Here is a 20,174-nt window from a genome sequence, read left to right as displayed (position 1 = left end):
CGTGCCGGGGGATGATCATCAAAAAGCCTCCACAGGGATCCGGACGATGCTGCGGTTGTGGCTGCATCCAGCCCACCGTCTCCTGGACTTGCCATAAGAAGGAGGAGGGAGATGTCTAGGCTGGCATGTGCATACAGTGAGACAACGAATTTGACTGGATCTGTACTGTTGGAACTCAACCAGGGGTTGGGAGGGGTGCAAGTTGTAGCACCCCAAAATCTCATGACTATAGACTATCTATGGTTAAAAGAACATATGGGATGTGAACAGATCCCAGAAATGGGCTGCTTTAATTTGTCTGATGGTTCAAGTACAGTTGGAAAATACCCATCATATCATAGATAAATTTTCACAAATGCCTAGGGTGCCTAAATGGTTTTCTTGGCTTCACTGGAGATGGCTGGTAATTATAGATTTGCTTTGTTTATGTCACCATATTCCTATTATGTTAATATGTGTGTGCAAATTAGTTAGTAGTTTAAAACCTATACATACTTAAGGTACTATACAAGAAGATATGTCAAAGAAATAATCAATCCTCCCAAGTTTCCTTCATATGCTACATCTATAGCTTTTCTTCTTCCTTCCTAATTACAAACCTTAAATAGAATTCGTGCCTCATATGGAATTTACCGAGTATCATAATTCCTCCAGGTGGTAAAGATACCTCGAGACAAGTGCTGGGCATAGAAGCCACAGGGCATAAATCTGCAAAGAAGTAAAAAGCTAACCTTTGCAAACAATATGGCTTCTCTCTCACTTACCAACTTTACATTTCCCTGTATGGCCCCGGAAGATGACTGGTTAGCCAGAGACGGGTAAGATTCCTCAAGGGAGGAACAACCTAAGACAGGCACAGTCGCAGGGGGGCCATCAGGTGAGAATTTGGGGATCAACAGAGGTGAGGCTCAGAACCTCACCCCCCCTGCTTTGAGAGAAATCTTCTGCATCCGTGGATGTCTTGCTGCCCTTGTCTAGCCTGGATTAATACTTAGTCCATAGGCACACACCTGATCATCTGATCATCTACATTTGCCTTCTTACAGCACTAAACTATCTTTTCTACCTTTATCTTGCATCTACCTACCACTTCAGCATTTTATTAAAAATAAAAATAATAATAATAATAGGAGAAATGTGGGATCAACATATAAATCAAGTACAAAAATCAAATGAATATTCATATTTGACCTGATGGTTTATAGGTCATATTGCATGATCAAAACCGAAAGTTTCTGTGATGAATGCCCTTGTACTGTTCACCATGTAAGAATTTAGTCACTCTGTAAGAATTCGTTCACCATGTAAGAACTTGTTCGTTATGCTTCAGAAGATTGGAGACTGACGAGAATTAGGCTTGAGATGGATTAATGATTGTACATTGAGCATTGACCCCCCTATACTGAATTTTATTGTTGTTAACAACCATTTGATCAATAAATATGAGAGATGCCCTCTCAAAAAAAAAAAAAAAAGAAAAACAAAAAAAAAAAAAGAAAAAAAAAAAAAAATGGGCAGAGGATCTGAACAGACAGTTCTCCAAAGAAGAAATTCAGATGGCCAACAGGCACATGAAAAGATGCTCCACATCCCTAATCATCAGAGAAATACAAATTAAAACCACAATGAGACATCACCTCAGGCCAGTTAGAATGGCCACCATCCAAAAAACAAACAACAAATGTTAGTGAGGATGTGGAGAAAGGGGAGCCCTCCTACACTGCTGGTGGGAATGTGAAATAGTTCAACCATTGTGGAAAGCAGTATGGAGGTTCCTCAAAAAACTAAAAATAAAAATACCATTTGACCCAGAAATTCCACTCCTAGGAATTTACCCTAAGAATGCAGCAGCCCAGTTTGAAAAAGACATATGCACCCCTATGTTTATAGCAGCACTATTTATAATAGACAAGAAATAGAAACAACCTAAGTGTCCGTCAGTAGATGAATGGATAAAGAAGATGTGGTACATATACACAATGGAATATTATTCAGCCATAAAAAGAAAACAAATCCTACCATTTGCAACAACATGGATGGAGCTAGAGGGTATTATGCTCAGTGAAATAAGCCAGGTGGAGAAAGACAAGTATCAAATGATTTCACTCATCTGTGTAGTATAAGAACAAAGAAAAAACTGAAGGAACAAAACAGCAGCAGACTCACAGAACCCAAGAATGGACTAACAGTTACCAAAGGGAAAGAGATTGGGGAAGATGGGTGGGAAGGGAGGAATAAGGGGGGAAAAGGGTCTTTATGATTAGCACATATAGTGTAGGCAGGGGGGACACAAGGAAGGCAGTATAACACAGAGAAGACAAGTAGTGATTCTATAGCATTTTACTACACTGATGGACAGTGACTGTAATGGGGTATGTGGTGGGGACTTGATAATAGGGGAGTCTAGTAACCATAATGTTGTTCATGTAATTGTACATTAATGATAAAAATATAAAAAATAAATTAAAAAACAAAAAACAAACAAAAAAATTATGTAGCCCAATTTTAATATTAAGCCCAAACATGACCTCTCCCTGTCTTCTCAAAAAAAAAAAACAAAAACAGAGAAAGAGAAATAACCAACATTTTTAACAGAGGTTGTTGCTAAAAGGCAGGATTAAAGATTTGCTTTTCTATATTTTCCTAAGTTTCTACAATGGAGAAATATAACTTTCATAATTAGGAAAAAACAGCTTGTTTAAAAAAAAAAGCCCAACCACATACCAAAAGCAATGGCTGTGAGAATCAACTGCCCAACATTCTAGAAGTTTCAGCTGCTGAAAATCTGTCTGCTGAGCTATCTCAATATTTTGTGAAATATACTTAGGTAAGATTTATAACCAGAGTAGAGACTGATCCACAGGGTAAGAAAATTTAAATCATACTGATTACTATAGTTATGATGCTGAATATGGCTCTTTCTCTCATTCTTCACACCAGCTATTTAAATTCTAACTTTTAACAGAAGGAAAAAGCTGATCTAATGGTGAAATAAGCTTACATTGGAATCGTGAGGTGTTCACCATAAATTTGAATAAGTAGGTTTCAGAAATATTGTGGACTCATTTATCTTCTTTTGCTTGAAACTTAACCTTAGCATAGACAGGATTTTGGTACGCAGCCTCCTGATCTTATTTCTTGGAGACAGAATCCTGACAGAGTCTTTGATAAGGTTTAATATCCATTTATGAGGAAAATGCTCAGTAAACTAGGAACACTTTTAACTTGACAAAGGTATATTTAAAATCTAAAATATTATACAAAATGGGGAAACTTTAGACTCATTCTCTTTAAGATTGAGAACAAGACAAAGATGCCCACTAGCACAGCAACTGTTTTGACACAGTCCTGTAAGTTCTGGCCAGAGCTACAAGGAAAGGCAAAGGGAAAAGAAGTATAAGGATGGGAAAGAAGCAACAAAACCATCACTATTTTCAAAGGACATGATGAACTACAGGGGGAAAAGCCCAGAAATCAACTCTATGAATAAGACAGTGAGGCACGGCTGCCAGATCCAGACCAGCCGGCGATAATCAGTAACATTTCTACCAACAGTTGACTAGCAGATTATAATCATAAAAAGAGACGCAATTCACAACAGCAGCAAATCAATGAAATATTTAGAAATTCATTTAACCAAGCATAATACCCTTTACAGCTTTATGGAGAAAACTTTAAAGTTCTAATGAAGTACTTGCAAACAAGCTGATGAGGTATTTAGGGATAAAGGTGCATGATGCCTGCAGAAAAAGATATGCATAGAAATGCAGACAGGTGGTAATAAAGCAAATAGGGCAAAGGACTAACTTGGTGGATCTAGATGAGGGACATGCAGGAGCTCTATGTATGCATCTTAGACCTCTCCCGTTAATTTTAAATTATTTCCAAATAAAACAAAAATTCTTTAAAAAAAATTACAAAATCACTGTAATAAAAGCAACAATAAAAAGTGGAACAAGACTATTTACAACAGCCAAGATATGGAAGCAACCTCAGTGTCCACCAATAGATGAAAGGATAGAGAAGATGTGATACATATGCACAATGGAATATATTCAGCCATAAAAAGAAAAGAAATCCTTCCATTTGCGACAACAGGGATAGATCTAAAGGGTATTATGCTCAGTGAAATAAGCCAGGCAGAGAAAGACAAATACCAAATGATTTCATTCATTTGTGGAGTATAAAAACAAAGCAAAACTGAAAGAACTGCAGTAGACTCATAGACACGGAGAAAGAACTAGTGGTTACCATGCGGGAGGGGCTGGGGAGGGGCAAAGCAAAACTGAAAGAACTGCAGTAGACTCATAGACACGGAGAAAGGACTAGTGGTTACCATGCGGGAGGGGCTGGGGAGGGGGGTTAGGGAGGAGAAGGGGATTAAGAGGCATTACAATTCACTACGACAATATAGGTAGGTCACGAGACGGTAGCACAGCACAGAGAATACAATTAATGACTCTATAACATCTTACTACATTGACAGACAGTGATCACAAATGGAGAGGGTGAGGACTTGATAATACAGGTGAATGCTGAACCACTGTGTTGTGTATGTGAAACCAACATAAGATTGTACATGACACAATGAATACTAATTTGGCCATAAGAAAGAAATAAATCCTACCATTTGCAACAACATGGATGGAGCTGGAGGACATTATGCTCAGTGAAATAAGCCAGGTGGAGAAAGACAAATGCCAAATGATTTCCCTCATTCCTGGAGTATAACAATGAAGCAAAACTGAATGAACAAAACAGCAGCAGACTCAGAGACTCCAAAAAGGGACTAGAGGTTACCAAAGGAGAGGGGTGTGGGAGGGTGGGTGGGGAGGGAGGGAGAAGGGGATTGAGGGGTATTATGTTTAGTACACATGGTGTGGGGGGTCATGGGGAGAACAGTGTAGCACAGAGAAGGCACATAGTGGATCTCTGACAGCTTGCTGCACTGATGGACAGTGACTGCATTGGGGTGTGGGTAGGGACTTGATATGGGTGAATGTAGTAACCACATTGTTTTTTCATGTGAAACCTTCATAAAAGTGTATATCAATCATACCTTAATAAAAAAAAAGATTGTATATCAATGATACTTTAATTTTTTTAAAAAGTGGAGCAAGAACTGACAGGTGAATGGAATAGAAAGCGAAGCTGAGACATAGACCAGTATATCCTTGGAAACCATGTATGAGAAAGAGGGTGCTTTCAATGGAGGAAAGAACAGACTTTTTTTTTTTTGAGATAATATTAGAGAATTTGGCTCATTAAATGGAGAATAATAGTGCTGGGTCCTTATCTAACACCATATTGAATGTGGGCTGTAGATAAATTTAAGAAATAGCTGTCATCTATGGATTCAGAGTTCTTAAACAAAACTCCACAAGCAAATAACATAAGTCAGAAAACTGATTTATTTGATTATCTCAAAATTAACAATTTTTTTGTTATTCAAAAACAACAAAGACAAAATTAACAGAAGACCAAATGAGAAGATATCTGCAAAGTCTAAATGTAACAATGAGTAAATATCTGTACTATAAAATTAACTTCCACAAGTCAATGGCAACATAAACACAACATCTCCAACAGAAAACGGGTAAGGATATGAATAAGCAATTTACAGAAGAAGCTATATGTACAAGAGATGCTCAAAATTACTAGTAACCAGAGAAATACAAATTAAAATGACAAGATGTCACTTTGCACCTATGAGATTAGAAAAGGTGGAGAGCTGGATAAAGCTGAGTGTTGGTGGGATATGAGGGTACAGGAACCCTCAAAACACTTCTGTTGGGTGAGAGACTGGTACAGCCATTGTGGAGAAGAATCTGGCACTATTCAATCAGATTCATTACATGCAAGTCTATAATCTAGCAACTCCCTTCTGAGTACATACCCCACAAACATGTTATACAGCTTCCTAAAGTGGGCAGATATGAAGATGCTTGAGGCAGCAGTATTTACAGTGTTAATGGGAGTAGGGACAACCTGAGTCCTATCACAAAGCGGAGGTAAAACTGTGGTTCCAGCACAGAGCATGGGAGTTTAAAGCGGCATTCAAAAACAAAGAATTAGATGTACACATAGAAACATGGATGGATCTTCAAAACAATACTTACAGAAAAAGGCAAAATGAAATAGAGCATTATAAAAAAAAAGAAATAGAGCATTATAAATGAAAACACATATAAAGCAAACATACCCACTTTGCAAGATCCTATGCAGACAAAAAGAAACATTAAATGCATTAGAATGAATACCTATGAGGCACAGAGTAAGTGGGAAGGGGGCAAGGGAATTAAAAACAAAAAGCCTTTTTAGACTCTTTTCATGTTAGAAAAGAATTCAAATGATCTATGATAAATATAAAATGAGAATTGTTTCCTTCCCCAAAGTTTCCAACTTTCCTAACAATAAAAGCTGTTCTGGTTGCCAGCTCTGTTGATGAGTAACAGCTTTTTATCCTTTTCAAACAGGAAGGGAAAATTCAGGGATCAGCAGAGAACTAAAGGGATCAGCAGAGAACATTCATGAAACTGTTTTTGTTCTCATGACCTGCAACCTGACTGAAAGGACCTGATTACCTCTTGATTTGGAGTGATTCAGCTAAATGCAGGTCGGCCTCAAGTTCTCAGGTCATCTGAAGCTATTTACTGTTCGGAGCCTTTATGCAATCCTCTGGTCATAGAAATATTCCACACTACTTAGAATCTTAAAATTCTAGAGCTAGAAGGCACCTGGTTATTCTACGGATGAGGAAACAAAGGCCCTGAAAGGATTGTGTTTTAGGGTCTATACAGCTAGTATGAAAGGGAAGGTCTCTGACTCTGCCCTTGTCCCCCTCCATTCTTGCCCAGCAGCCAGAATGGTTAAAACCTAAGCCATCATGAGCTCCTCTGTTCAAACCCTCTAATGGCTTCTTCCCCCTCACTCAGAGTAAAGGCCAAAATCCTTACAATGGCCTACACGGATGTGCCCTTTCCCACTCCCACCACCTCTCATCTCCTGGCGCTTTCCCCTCGCCCACCTGGGCACTGCCTGGCCTCCATGACTTCACCATCCGTCATATACGCCAAACATACTCCTGCACCACGGCTTGAAACTTGCTCATCCCTCTATTCTCTGCTCACTTTCTCGATTCCTCCAAGTCTTAGGTCAAAAGTGAGCTTAGTCAAGGCCTCTCTGACCACTCTGTATAAAGTAATCCTCCCCCAACACACACACACAACACACACACACACACACACACACACACACACACACACACACACACACACACACACACACACACACTATCCTTTCCCACTTACAACTCTGAAAAGTTCTCTGCAGCACTGTGATCATGTGATGGTCTTTCCATTCACATATATATACTGTCTGCCTCCACCCCACTAGAATGTCCATTGCAAGAGGGCAGGGCTTTGTCTATTTTATTCACAACTGCAACCCCATCCCCTAGAACAGTGCCTGGCATATACAGGTGCTCAATGAATATTTGGTGAATGAATAAACAAGTCAGGGCCAGAACCCATGCCATCAGACTTCAAACCCCTTGTGCAACACCTCACTTGCTCTGCTTAGGCTGCCTCAGTTCTTGGTGGTCATATCCTTCAACTTAGAAAATCTAAAAATGAAATAGTACACTTCAGCTACTTTATGTCTAGTTTACATCCCATGGCTGACTTTTATAACAATGAGGCTAAAGAACCCAACCAAACGTTAACACCTTGGTTCGTTTAATGGCTCTTTCATTATAGAGCTGTTTTGCAATCTGATTACATGCCTGCTACTTTTTAGACTTTTTTGCCTTTCCAGGCGAGAGACTGATATCTCATAATTAACTCCTGACCAAGAAGACTAAGTCATCCAATCCTGAACATGTGTTTATTCAGATGTTTTCCTAAACTGAGCATAAGAAACTTTTAAACATTAATTGAATCATTATATGGAATTTTTCATAAATATTCTGAATGAATTTTAAGGATGCTTTAGGTGGAGAACAAGCACATTTGAGAATTTCAGTGCAGATAATCTTGTAATAAGGCTATGTTGTAGGCAATATATTAACTGACTTCAGAGGCAAAATAATAAACCCAGAAAACAATTCAAGCCTTACACCTGGCGATAGGTATGCAACCCTCCATTTACCCTCGCATTAGTTGTTTTTATCATTTAAAACAAATTCTCCAAATTTAAAGAGTATTTGTAATTTGAAGAATCATTTTTCGCTCATTTTAGACCAACACTGATAAAGTGACTGGGAGGGTTGAGAGTAAGAATACATTTGAAGATGCATTATGTATCCTGCAGAAAGGGTTTCTTTCGGAGGCAGAGATCAATGAGTTCACAGGTTCTGGAGGCTTCCTAGGTTGCAGGTTCCAAGTACAGGGAAGATAAAAACTTAAGCACAGGCCACATAACCCTTTTTCAGAACCAGAGCCTCATGGAGTCTTCCACTATGATCTAAAATGAAGGCCCACCCTTAGCTCTTAGGAGATCTGAAAAGGTGACTCAAGAATTATGATTTATCGTATTTTTTACGAGGAGAAAGAGTAGTGTAGTTCAATCAGTGCTTGAAGGAGGCTCTGAACTGCAATGTGGGTGAAAGGGTCTCTGCAGAAGAAAGGAGCAGAAGCGACAAGAGGCGCAAAACATTCTGCTTTGGGGCTGCCAGACAAAGTAACTCGTACATATTTGGAGAGATTGCCAATATCTCGACTGAAAATACACACAATCTGAGCACTGTATAAAAGACATCTTACCACATTTTCTGAGGCAGAATGTTCTCAGCTTATCACAAAAGTTGTCTGTGCCCTACACAGACCCTGTTCCCATCTTAGATTTTAGCTCTTCTCCACCATACAAAGCACTCCATTCCAGTCTCTGAATTTAAGTGAATGTAACACTCAAGTATTTCTAATTTGAAAAATCACTTTCACCTACATTAGGCCAACATTGATAAAACACCTGGGAGGGTTGAGGATAATAATGAATTTGAAGATTTGCTGTGCATTCATGCAGAGTTTTTTAAAAACATGTTTATTGCAACTTTTGGTTGTTACAATGAGTGACCTGTTTCAAATTAACATGTAAAACCAGGGAACTTGAGAGATGGAAGGGGGTCTTAGAGATCCTGTAATTAAGTAATTTAGACAAAGACCGATGCTGAGGGGTAACTAACTTGCTCATCACCTGGAATCTATTCAGTGTAATAAATGCAGCACTCATTCTGAGAAACCACACCTATATGCTGTCAGGTACTTCAGTCGCAAAATACAACTCCGGATTAATCAGTCCTACTCTTCCCCTGAAATGCAGCTATGCAAACAATACAAGCTATACTATGTTCAAATCCTAAATACTAAACCCTAAACCCTCAAACTGGCTTGTCACATACAACAGCATCACTAATTGTGAAAAGAAAGCGTTTTGACACAAGCTGCTCCTATTACTGTAAAACAGACCTAAAGGCAAATTACCAATATAACAGAATAACATTGTGAGCACCCTTCATTATTGTGCAAATGAAACAGTAAAGAATAATTAGATTGTGGAGGGGGGGTTTGCATTTAAAATTTAACCCTATATCCCAAGTATTATTCTGCACAGCGCCTAATTTGCAGCAGATCTGGCCCACTCGTGACCCCAATATTCCTTTATTCAACTGACAGCACTGTCACCCTTTTCAAGGTTAAATATTTTGAGAAATTGATGCCTGGTAGACATCAGTACCCGCGACAGGAATGCAGGTGTCCGTGGGTAACTGTAAATCTCCATCATAACCAAACTTGCACCTCTAGCCAAACAGGTCTTACTTACTCTTCCTTCGGAAATCATCCCTCCCTGCCTCCCTGACACAGAATCACGGACTCCTATCCGGTCTGGATGTGACTTTGAGCAAGCCAGAAGAATTTCTTCATGTGAAATAAGTAGGCTGGGCTAATGCTGAATTCTTTTCCAGCGCTCGGATTCCGCCTCGCCTCACTGCCCGAGTGGCAGGGCGGCGCTGTGAAAAGAGCCCCGGGTTGACCCCATTAAAAAGCCCACGTCTGCATCCCCCTGACTGCTGGCCAGCCGGCCTCTACAACCCCCGGGGACCCCACGGGGCCTGCCCTGACGGTGGACCCGAGGGCTCCGAGGAAGGCCGGCGCCCCACGTCCCCCGGGGCAGAGGTGGGGCAGGCCCTGCCGCGCGGCGCGTCTCTCGGGCGCGGGTCCCCTCCGCCCGCCGCCCCCGAACTCCGATCGGGGCTCCCCGCCCAAGCCCGGCCGGCCTCTGACCTGCTCTCCGCCGCCCGGCGGTCCCTCGGCGCGGCGGGCAGCTGCGGCCGCCCGTCCCGGGCCCGCTGTCACCTCCGCCCCTGGAAGCGGCGGGCGGGTCAATCCAGAATGACTCAGCGCGGCCGCCCCGCCTCCCGCCTCCCGCCCGGGTTTCCGCCTGCGGTCCGCGCGGCCGGGGGCGCCAGGCTCGGCCCCTCGCGCCCCCCTCCCGGCGCCCGCCGTGGCTCGCGCCCCCTGTCGGCCCGCCGGCCCTGCGGCTCCAGAGGGGGCGGCGCTCCAAGGAGCCCTGCCCGGGAAACTGAGGCTCGGGGGCTGCGCCGAGTCCGCGCCCGCTAGTGCAGCCCTGGCGTCCGCGGCCCGCGAGGCGTGCAGTCCTGCGTGCCACTCTGGCTCCAGCAAGTTCCTTACCCCGCACCCCGTTCCCCAACCTAGAAAAAAATAAAATCCCCTTTAGAGAAGGCTAGCTCTGGTTGTGGTGCTGTCCCCTCGCCACCCGGAGGCAGGACGTCCTTGGCGTTCGTCCTGTCTGTCCCATTTTCTTCCTGGGGAAAGTCTCAGGACATCTTGGAGAATTTACAAGCGAAGAATGGCAGAGCAAGAATTGGGCAGACCTGAGAGAGCGCCCCTAACTTGACCATGAGTGCTGGCAGGACCCCCTCTGGGCAGTCGAGGCCGCACCGTCACATTGCTTTTGGGGATGTTGCCTGAATTCAGTGCTTTAAGTTTCTGGGACCCACCTAAGAGATTCTGAGGACTGCAACGCCTCTGCACAACAGAGATAAATCTCAATTTCAAAAAAAATTTCATTGGGTTTTCCTTTCTTCTTTTCTTTTCCTTTCTTTCAAAAAAATCGTGGTAAAGTAAATGTAACATAAAATTTATCATTGTAACCATGTTTAAGTGTACAGTTCCATGGCATTAAGTACATTCACACTATGTAACCATCACTACCATGCATCTCCTGAACTTTTTCCATCTTCCCTATTTTTAAACACTAACCCTCGCTCATCTCTCCCCAGCCCCTGGTGACCACCATTCTACTGTCTCTATGAATTTGGCTCCTCCAGACACCTCATGTTAAGTGGAATCAGAGAGTAGCCATCCTGTGTGACTGGCTTTTTTCACTTACTATCATGTGTTCAAGGTTCTTCCATGTTGTAGCATGTGTCAGATGTCTTTCCTTTTTAAAGAAGAAGAGTATTCCATGGTATGTGTATACCACATTCTGTTTATCCACTCATCCATCAACGGACTTGTCCATCCAAAATTTTCTTCTCCTTTTTAGCTATGGTGAATCATGCTGCTATGAACATAGATGTACAAATACCTGATTGAATCCCTATTTTCAATTCTTTGAAGTATATACCCAGAAATAGAATTGCTGGATCACATGATAATTCTGTGTTTCATTTTTTGAGGAGCCACCAAAAGGTGTTTTCCTTTTTTGGCTTTTTAATGCATGTGAACACCGTGGGCAGAAAACTTCCTAGTAAAATATCAGTGCTCTGGGTTTTGACAAAATTGTTGTCAAATGCTTCATTAGCCTATAAAACGGTGACTTTTCTTCAAGAGTAATTATCATTGCAAATCTATTGCCTTTATTTTTCAAGATACTGTTATATTCAGTTAATCATAATTTTATGTCCTGCAGATGTACTTCTCTAATGTTTTCTGGACAAAGAGTCAAGTATGCCCTGTGAAATCAAGATGAAATAAAGATCAAGCATTTCATTTTAAAAAGAAAACAACTTTGGATATCTTAACAGCCACCCAACTCAACTCAATCTGCACTTTCACCTAAAAGAGTCAATTTCAGAGTGACCTGATTACTGAATCTGAACCTTTGGGGGAGGCTCTTTGCTGATACACTGAGGTTTAGGAACGACGGCCCTAGGGCATTGCAAAGTTTCTAAATCATCAAAGGCAAAATAATATTCTTCTACTCATCGACAAAGATTTACCATACATTCACAGCACAACAGGCCTTGTGCTAGATAGGGATTCAGCCACACCAAGACAGAGACAGCCCTGGCCCTCAAGGAGCTCACATTGGAGAGCAAGGTGACAGATAATGAGTTATTAAACAGATGATTAACAGAACAATTACAGGGTGTGGTTGAGTGCTGTGAAGGATATAAATCAGATGATACGATAGATTAGATCGTAAAGAATTACACCCTAAGACCCTAGGCATGCATTGTAGGCAATGAATGAACCTCTCTTTTGTGCAACAAGAATGGTACAAGTTACAGATTGTTCTTGAGAGAACTGAGAAAATAATGACTCAAAACGTTTTTTGTGTTCTGTGGTGTAGATGAGGATCTAACTGGTGTGATAATGGCCAAAGTAAGGGGTGGGAATCTTTGAATATAGTGGTGGCAGGGAAGTCTCTGGAGAGGTAACATTGACCTGAGACCTAAATGATGGGAAAGAACCAGTCATATAAAGAGATGAGAAAGTGCCTTTCAGGTAGGAGAAACTGAAGGTGTGAAGTCCTGAAGTGGAAAAAAACTTTTGTTAGTTTCAGAAACAGAAAAGAAGCCAGTGTGAGCAAGTATTAGGAAATGAAATTGGAAAACAAACAGGGGTGAAGATCATCCTGGGCCCAGTGAGCCATGGAAGAGTTTGAATTTCATTTTAAGTCAATGTATTGATACATCATAAAGTATGATCAACTGAAGGGACTGAAATGAAAAAGATCACAGGAGATAAATGTGTGTGGAATTTCTTTGTTAACAGTGATAATATGTGTAATATTAAAATGAAAAAGTTTATTTTTTTTTCCTGGATAATCCTCAATAAATCAAAACAAAACAGGTAAATTCCTATGCATTTTTGTTAGTCAAAACTATTTAGGTGTGTCATCCTTTGATCTCATATCTGAACATAAATCCACCTGTTGGGATGTACTGCATTTAAAGTGTCTATCCCTGTTATGATGGACTACATTCCTCCCATTTGGCAGAGGTTGGCCCTAAACCAAAGCCAGTTCCCCCCAGCTTCTCTCTAGGATGTATCACATCACAGCCACAAGCTGTTGTTAGCAATGGAAAACTAATGAGAATAGCACGCTGCTGAATCTAAACTAAATTGGCCTTACTCATGGTGCAAGTCATCTAGCTGTTAATCCTGGAATAGTCAGGGGTCCAGCTCCAGCAAAGGAGGAATGCAGATAAAATAAAATATACTTATTTCTATTATTAAAGGTGTGGTCCAACAACTTAGTAGAATATAGAAGGCATATTTGCATTCTAAGATGTCAGAGAAGGAAGAGACATCACTTGGAAATACTATTAACTCATCAAAATAGTGCCAGAATGCACCAAGACAGAAAGGAGTGGACTCAGGTTGGATGGAGGAAAGAAGGGTAGGGAAAGTCTCATGTTCTCTTGGGGAAGGGAGGTGTCCAGGACAATTTTAGAGGGAGGACATCTCTCTAGTGGACTTGCACTAGGGCAGAGCCAACTTCTAGAAGACAAAAGAAGCCATTTGGTTTCATTTAGGAATAGACTCCAGATGGCAAGAGTAAAGCCAATTCCTGTTTTGTTCTTCCTAGAAGCAGAAGGACCCTATAAGGAAGCTCCTGAGATCTAAAAGAAACAATAATAATAAAGCTTGTACCATGTCTGTTTTCAGGCTGTTCTTATATATTGATATAGTGTTCCCTAGGGGCTCCTTTTTCTCCTATCTGTTTGCAGGAGTGTGAAATTGGTTTAAGGAGGAACCAAGAATTCCTCCATAATTAGAAGTACAAATAAAACAGGCAAGCAACCAAATCTACCTTAAGATGCAAATGTCCAGTTGAGATAACACTTTGAAAAAAAAAACTAATTCTTTTGTGTATCCATCAAGATATAACCAAGAGATACTATCCTACCTTATCCTATTTCCATGATAAGAAAGAGGAAGGTATGGGGATCTGGAAGGAGAAAGTGGCAGGAAAGAAACAGAAGCTGAAAACTGAAGACAATTTTATAGTAAATGCTTATTGAGACCTGGCCTAAGAGCTTACTGTATATTATCTTTTCTTCTCTTTTATTGTCAGAAGTTTCTTAAGGGAAATTTTCTACCACTCCAGTAAATGCAAAAACCGGTGCAGATTGCTATTCATAGGATGTTATCTTTAAAATAAATATAATGGAAACCAAACTGTTAATAAATTCTAATTCTGAGCCTGAGGCCTATTCTTCAATTGTTAAAAAATAAAATTATCCCATATTAGAAAGTTAAGATGAAATAGGAACTTTCTCTCTGATGTGTTTGGGAGCTAGAGAAATTGGTAAGAGCATAACTTTTTCACTATGTGATTTATTTGCTGGTCAGAGCATCAGCCAAAAATTGGCTCCTACACCACCTGAAATGTTCTGAAGACCATTTTGAGTACTACTCACGATTCTTTGCCTTTATTTTGGGAAATACCTGATTTGCCCAAGATAACAGGACTTGTAAAAGACAAAGCTAGAGGTCAAACCACCATCTTGCCAGTTTTAAAGTCTTTCCTTTGTGCAGCATGGGCTCCCCACTCAGCTGGTTTCAAAATTTTGCTCCAAATTGGTATATTTGTCTCTCCTTGGCAATACTTTATACTGGTGCATCCACAAGGCTTAGTGATGTCATGACCTTCAGTGTCCTTCCTGAAAATGTGCCAGGAACTAAATACCACAAATATCTACCTTAAAATGCAAATGTCTAGTTGAGTTAACACTTTGGGGAAAAAAAAATTCTTTTGTGTGTCCATCAAGATGGAACTTAGAGATACTATCCTCTCTTGGAAGCCTGGCTCCTGTGGGGACTGTGCTCTTTCCATGTAATTCTGTGCTTCTCTAACAGTCTGGAGATGCATCAAGCAGCTGGGCCACATTGCTGTCCCTTGTTAAACTGTGGTCAAGTTCATGTTGCCCCAAGTTCTACCTCCATGTGATAATTATGTCTGAATTGGTGTACAGTGTTTCTCAGAAATGAGTTCTCCACCTTCCTACTGCACTAAGTCAGATCTACATTAGCCAAATAAAGCATGGAACTGAACAACTCAGACTACAGTTCTTCAGCCTTTAATGGGGATGGCCTCAATCACTTCACACTCTGTTGTAAAAAGTATCTACCTTTCACTCTCCTCGCAGATGGTACATGCATTGAAGGCAGGGCCTAGTAAATTTATTTTTGTATCTCTATTGCCTAGTGAAGTGCCTGACACATAAGTGTGCCTAATAAATGTTGACTGAGTTCACTTGAGATAAGAGACACAGTAAAATTTAAATGGTGCTAGAATTATTTAGTAAAATTGTAATGTCCTTTTGTTGTTTTGTTCAGAACCATCAATTCTTCCTTATTTGGTAACAGTGTTGTGATTTAAAAAAAAAAAACTGGAAACCAACTCTCCTGTACCATCAGTCCCCCATGCCCCACACTGCTTTCCAGGAGTTGGGCATATGACCCAGGCAGAGTCACTGCGGTAGTTTCAGGGCCAGGAACATACATAACCCGATTTGTGCTATTGAGAGACAGGCCCCAGAGTCAATGGTCTGTGGCTAGACTAGTAGAAAACAAGCTTAAAACTGCTGGCGGTCCTCTGGTCCCCTCCTGGGGACAGCCTGTGTGAGAATATAGTCACCACCAGAGACAACGAAGTCAAGAAATGGAGAAAGATTTCAGACCACATAACTGAGAAGCTTGGATCCAGTTGGATCTGAAAACTCCTCTTGTAAGTTTTTAGTTATTTTAACCACTAAAGTTCTCATCTTTAAATAACTGGTTCACAAATACCAGTCAAGATGAAACATTTGCTCTTCTCTAGCAAAATGAGAAAAATAATTTGGTTTATAAGACTTTTTTATTCTGAGACTATATCTTTCCTAATGTTTGGCATTAAAACATTTACTAATTGCTGGTGAGAGAAGATAGCAATTGTATTTTTATAATTGTTCTTAATAGAAAATTAGAAAGTTAGGGGGACCTTTGTCTATCCTTTGTCTATCTCTGGTCCATAACAAAGTACCAAAGCCTTAAACAACAAACACTTCTCCTGGTTCTGGAGGCTGGGAAGTCTGAGGTCAGGGTGCAGCCTGGTCAGGTTCTGGTGGGAACCTGCTGCCTGGTGTGCAAGTGGCTGCTTTCTTCTTGCGGTGACCTCACGTGGCAGAGGGAGGCTTGTGCTCTGCCTTTTCTTTTAACACACTGATCCTGTCAGGGGGGCTCCACATATGTGACCAATTACCTCCCAAAGGCCCCACCTACAAATATCACTGCATCAGGCTTCAACATCTGGACTTGGGAGGACATGTGCAGTCCGTAGTAACCTCCATTTAAAAAAATATTTTTTTATCAGTCTGTGAAGTTGAAGTCTGCTATAAACTATAGTGTGTGTAAAATACTGTGGGTATATAACAAAATAAAATTGTGATCCTTTTGTGTCTTAGTTTATTTGTACTTCATCTGATTCTAGAAAGGATTTAAGGAAAGTCACTTAACTCCTTTGACCTAATTCCCAGGATGGACGCTTCATTCAAAAGCTTCACATGGGACTGTTTTAAAGGAAGTCAATGAGACCTCTCCTCCCTCTTCCTGGGGGGTGCACATAGCTCCAAGTGACGATTTTACTCTCCTCTTCCCTAGAACTGTGCAGGAGAACGGAGTGTGTCAGCAGGATCCAGCGCCGCCTCAAGAGCTTCTCGTTGAGGGGATGTCACCTATCCCAGAGCTCCAGGTCCCTGGGCTCTAGGTAATGCTATTCCCACAGCAGGGCCTTGGTGGAATGAGGGTGAAGGGGTGCAGGGAGCTGGTGGGAATCGAAGAGAAGGAAGGTGGGAGAAGGAAAGGTCCATGAGGGGAAGGGCTGCAGGGAGAAATAAGAGAAAGTGAGAGGAAGAAAGCCTTTATAAATAGTGGAATTTAACTTTTGGGAGGAGGGAGAGAATTGATGTGTGCTTAGGCATTTGTCCAGGTGGAATATTTACTCATGGTTTAGTAGCCAGAATGAAGTTAGTGTTAAAGTAGAAATGAAGTAATATTCCAGACGGGAGGTGGGGGTGACGGCGCATCAGTGGGTGCAGGGTGCATTAGGAACGTGTTTATGAGATAGAGATAGTACCACACGTGAAGATGATGATACGCATGAGCTTTGACTTCTCCTGAGACATGCTGTCCCACCTTTTTTCCTTTTTTTTTTTGCTTTCAACTGTTTTATTGCTAAACTATCATGATACAAGCCGTATAAAAATACATTACAATTATAAAAAAAAAACATTACATACAGCAGAAAAAAACTACATTAAACTGGGGATTAAAAAACATTTTGCAGAGGAATGTGATGTATTCAAACTTCTTTAATAGTCAAGATTTTCAAAACATAAGCCTTCCAGCACTGTCCCATTGGAGAGACTTCTTTCTACTTGTCAGAGAACTAATGAGTCTTCCATTCTAAACATTTTCTTCCCTCTCAGGGTTGTAGAGGCCACAGGGGTTAAGTGAGGTTCTTTGACAAGATGCTCGGGGTACTAAGTTTGTCCCAACCCCAGCCTCCATCTGCTCAGACCAGTCAGAATGCAGAAAGCACCTGCTCTGTGGAAACAGTCTCATCCAGCCAATCCATCCAAACCCTCAACTAGGCAGGTGTTCAGTCTGGTCCGCGGTAGGTTGCATAAAGGCAGACTGTTAAACCTTTCTTCCAGCCCCTAACACCTCATCTTATTTTCAGAGGGAATTGCTTAAGGACTACCTCTAGCTCAGTAGTCACCAGAAAAGTTTGTTTTTAAACAGTCTGAGTTAGGTTGTTGGTTATAATTCAAGGTTATGAGAGCTGAGGGGAACAGACATTTGGGATTACAGTTTTACATGATATTTCTTTTTCTTAAGCCTTTAGTTGGAGTACAGGAAGACATTTGTATTGGCTGCTTTCCGTAAGATTTAATGTCCAAGTCCCAGATTTGGGAGACCAGAGGTAAAGATGTTTCAGGTATCTGCTAAAGTGCTGCCCCTCTAAAAAATGAGTTCAGGAACGTTTACCTCACCTTGTCAAGAATGTCACAGCTTCCATGCCTGTTGTAAATGTGAAGTAAGCAACGTTGTTAATTCGACCTCTGACATTCTTTCTGTTCTGAATGATAGAAAGCACGTGACATGAAAATAAACAAATTCAGCCTGAAGTGACAGAACACATCAGCTCCAATCTGTCTAAATATGACAGCTCCCGCACGGGTCAAGGCTGGCTTCCTTAGAGGGATGTCTTGCTACTGGATGTAAACAAGAACGGCTACATGAGTGCTTCCCAGTTCTTGAAGCAATCAACTTGATCCATCCCAGGTTGTACCTATACTGGAAAACACTAGAGGTCCTTTGGAGAATGCATATGAGGGTTATCTGCCAGGATTTGGTCAGCTCTGTAAACATTAGCCTGCACTTAGGATTCTGTGAATGTGAACTCTTTTTGAATACATTAGAAGCCAGGCAGTTGGGTTGTTGTCCCACTTTCTTAAATCCTTGATTTTGTGATGGCTGGTGGGGTTAGGGCCATTTTCTGTGGCCATGGAGAAAGTAAATCTTTTTGCCTCACTTATGACTAGACTCAGTGTGTTTTTGATGCTATCCTGTGTCCAATGCTGAGTTAGACTTCTAGCATGTTAGATCATAGATCAGGAAGCCAAATACTAAATACACACACACACACACACACACACGCGCGCGCACACACATACACACAGGCATCCTTAGACCCAAGAGATGCAGCTGCTACAATCAGCCAGGCGCTTCCCTGAAGCAGGGTCCTTGGGCTTGTTATTCCTTCTGCCTGGAACTTCTATTCCTGTTCTTTGTAAGCCTTTCTTTTTCTTATCCTTTACATCTCTGTCCAAATATCTTCTTCAGAGAGGGCTTCCCTAACCATCCTATCTAAACAGATCCCCTGGCATTTTCTCTCTCAGTACTGCTTCTCAGATACTAATATTTTTAAATGGATTTGCTTATTAATTTGTTTTATTTCTTGTCTCTCCCTCCAACTCCAAAAGTGTAGGGACCATGTCTCTCTGGTTTGCTGTTATCTCCCCAACTCTTAACACAAGGTCTGATTCATAAATAGGACTCAACTATTTGTCAAATGACTGAACCAATAAATTAACTGCTCTGGAGTCATATTCCAGGTCTTTAACAGATAAAAACTTGGCACCATTGTATTGGGGTCTTACTGTTTTAGAATAAAATTTCAAACTGCGGGAAACTATGTTTGACTATTTAAGAGGACTCCTGTCCCCGTTTTTCCTTCCAAGTATCCTGAAGTTGGACCTCTCTTCATGTCCCTTGAACCCTGCCCCCCTCTTCCCAATTAGCTCTGATTTCTGTGAGCTTCCTTCTTTGATTGCTGTGAGAAATTTTCACAGTCATGGCCAGACCCTGTATTTTCCATATAATATTCTGTCAATATAATCACCTCCGGTTTGTGAATTTTATTCAGAACAGTTTTAGGGTTTTTAGGGTTTGGTTGAAAACCTGCATCTCCTCTGGTGCTTAAAATCTTTAGGAAGGCAGGAGGGAAGGATTGGAATGGGGAGGCTGGAGCCTTGAAGAGCGCTGTGAAGCCACAGGGGCTGACGGGGAGCTTCTTCCACCTCGGGGCAGACTCCTTAACTCGCCAGCTGCCCAGGCCCATGCTGCTCTTCCTGCGCGCAGGCCACCCTCTCACCTGGCTTTGAGCCGTCTGCTCACTGACTCGGTCTTGCCCCTGCTCCAGTCAGCTCTGCAGGCTGTGGCTGGGATGATCATTCTAAACCTGATTCTGCCACTCCCTCAGCAGAACCCCTGAAGGCTCCTTGTTCTTTTCAGAACAAAGTTCAGACCCTGTGATAAGGCTCAAAGGTCCTTCAGGAACCTCATGATCAAGGGTCCCCCCCTACCACCGGCCTCAGC

At 41.5% G+C, this 20,174-nt stretch overlaps 1 protein-coding gene across 3 annotated transcripts in view; it reads right to left on the bottom strand.

Moving 5' to 3' along the window:
- Positions 1–10,432, bottom strand: part of DNMBP (dynamin binding protein) — a 112,301-nt gene extending 101,869 nt beyond the window's left edge. For 2 of the 3 annotated variants that reach the window (XM_073240555.1, XM_073240556.1), the window contains exon 1: positions 10,281–10,432. The gene's annotated coding sequence lies outside the window, so the exon portion shown is untranslated. The remainder of the gene's footprint in view (positions 1–10,280) is intronic. The other variant, XM_037001229.2, reaches the window with a different exon arrangement.
- Between the last annotated feature and the right edge of the window lie 9,742 nt (positions 10,433–20,174).

This window comes from Manis javanica, chromosome 7 (genome assembly GCF_040802235.1).
Source record: "Manis javanica isolate MJ-LG chromosome 7, MJ_LKY, whole genome shotgun sequence".
Taxonomy (NCBI): Eukaryota; Metazoa; Chordata; class Mammalia; order Pholidota; family Manidae; genus Manis; species Manis javanica.
Note: the sequence above shows the minus strand (reverse complement) of the source record. Positions and strands in the feature narration are given on the sequence as shown.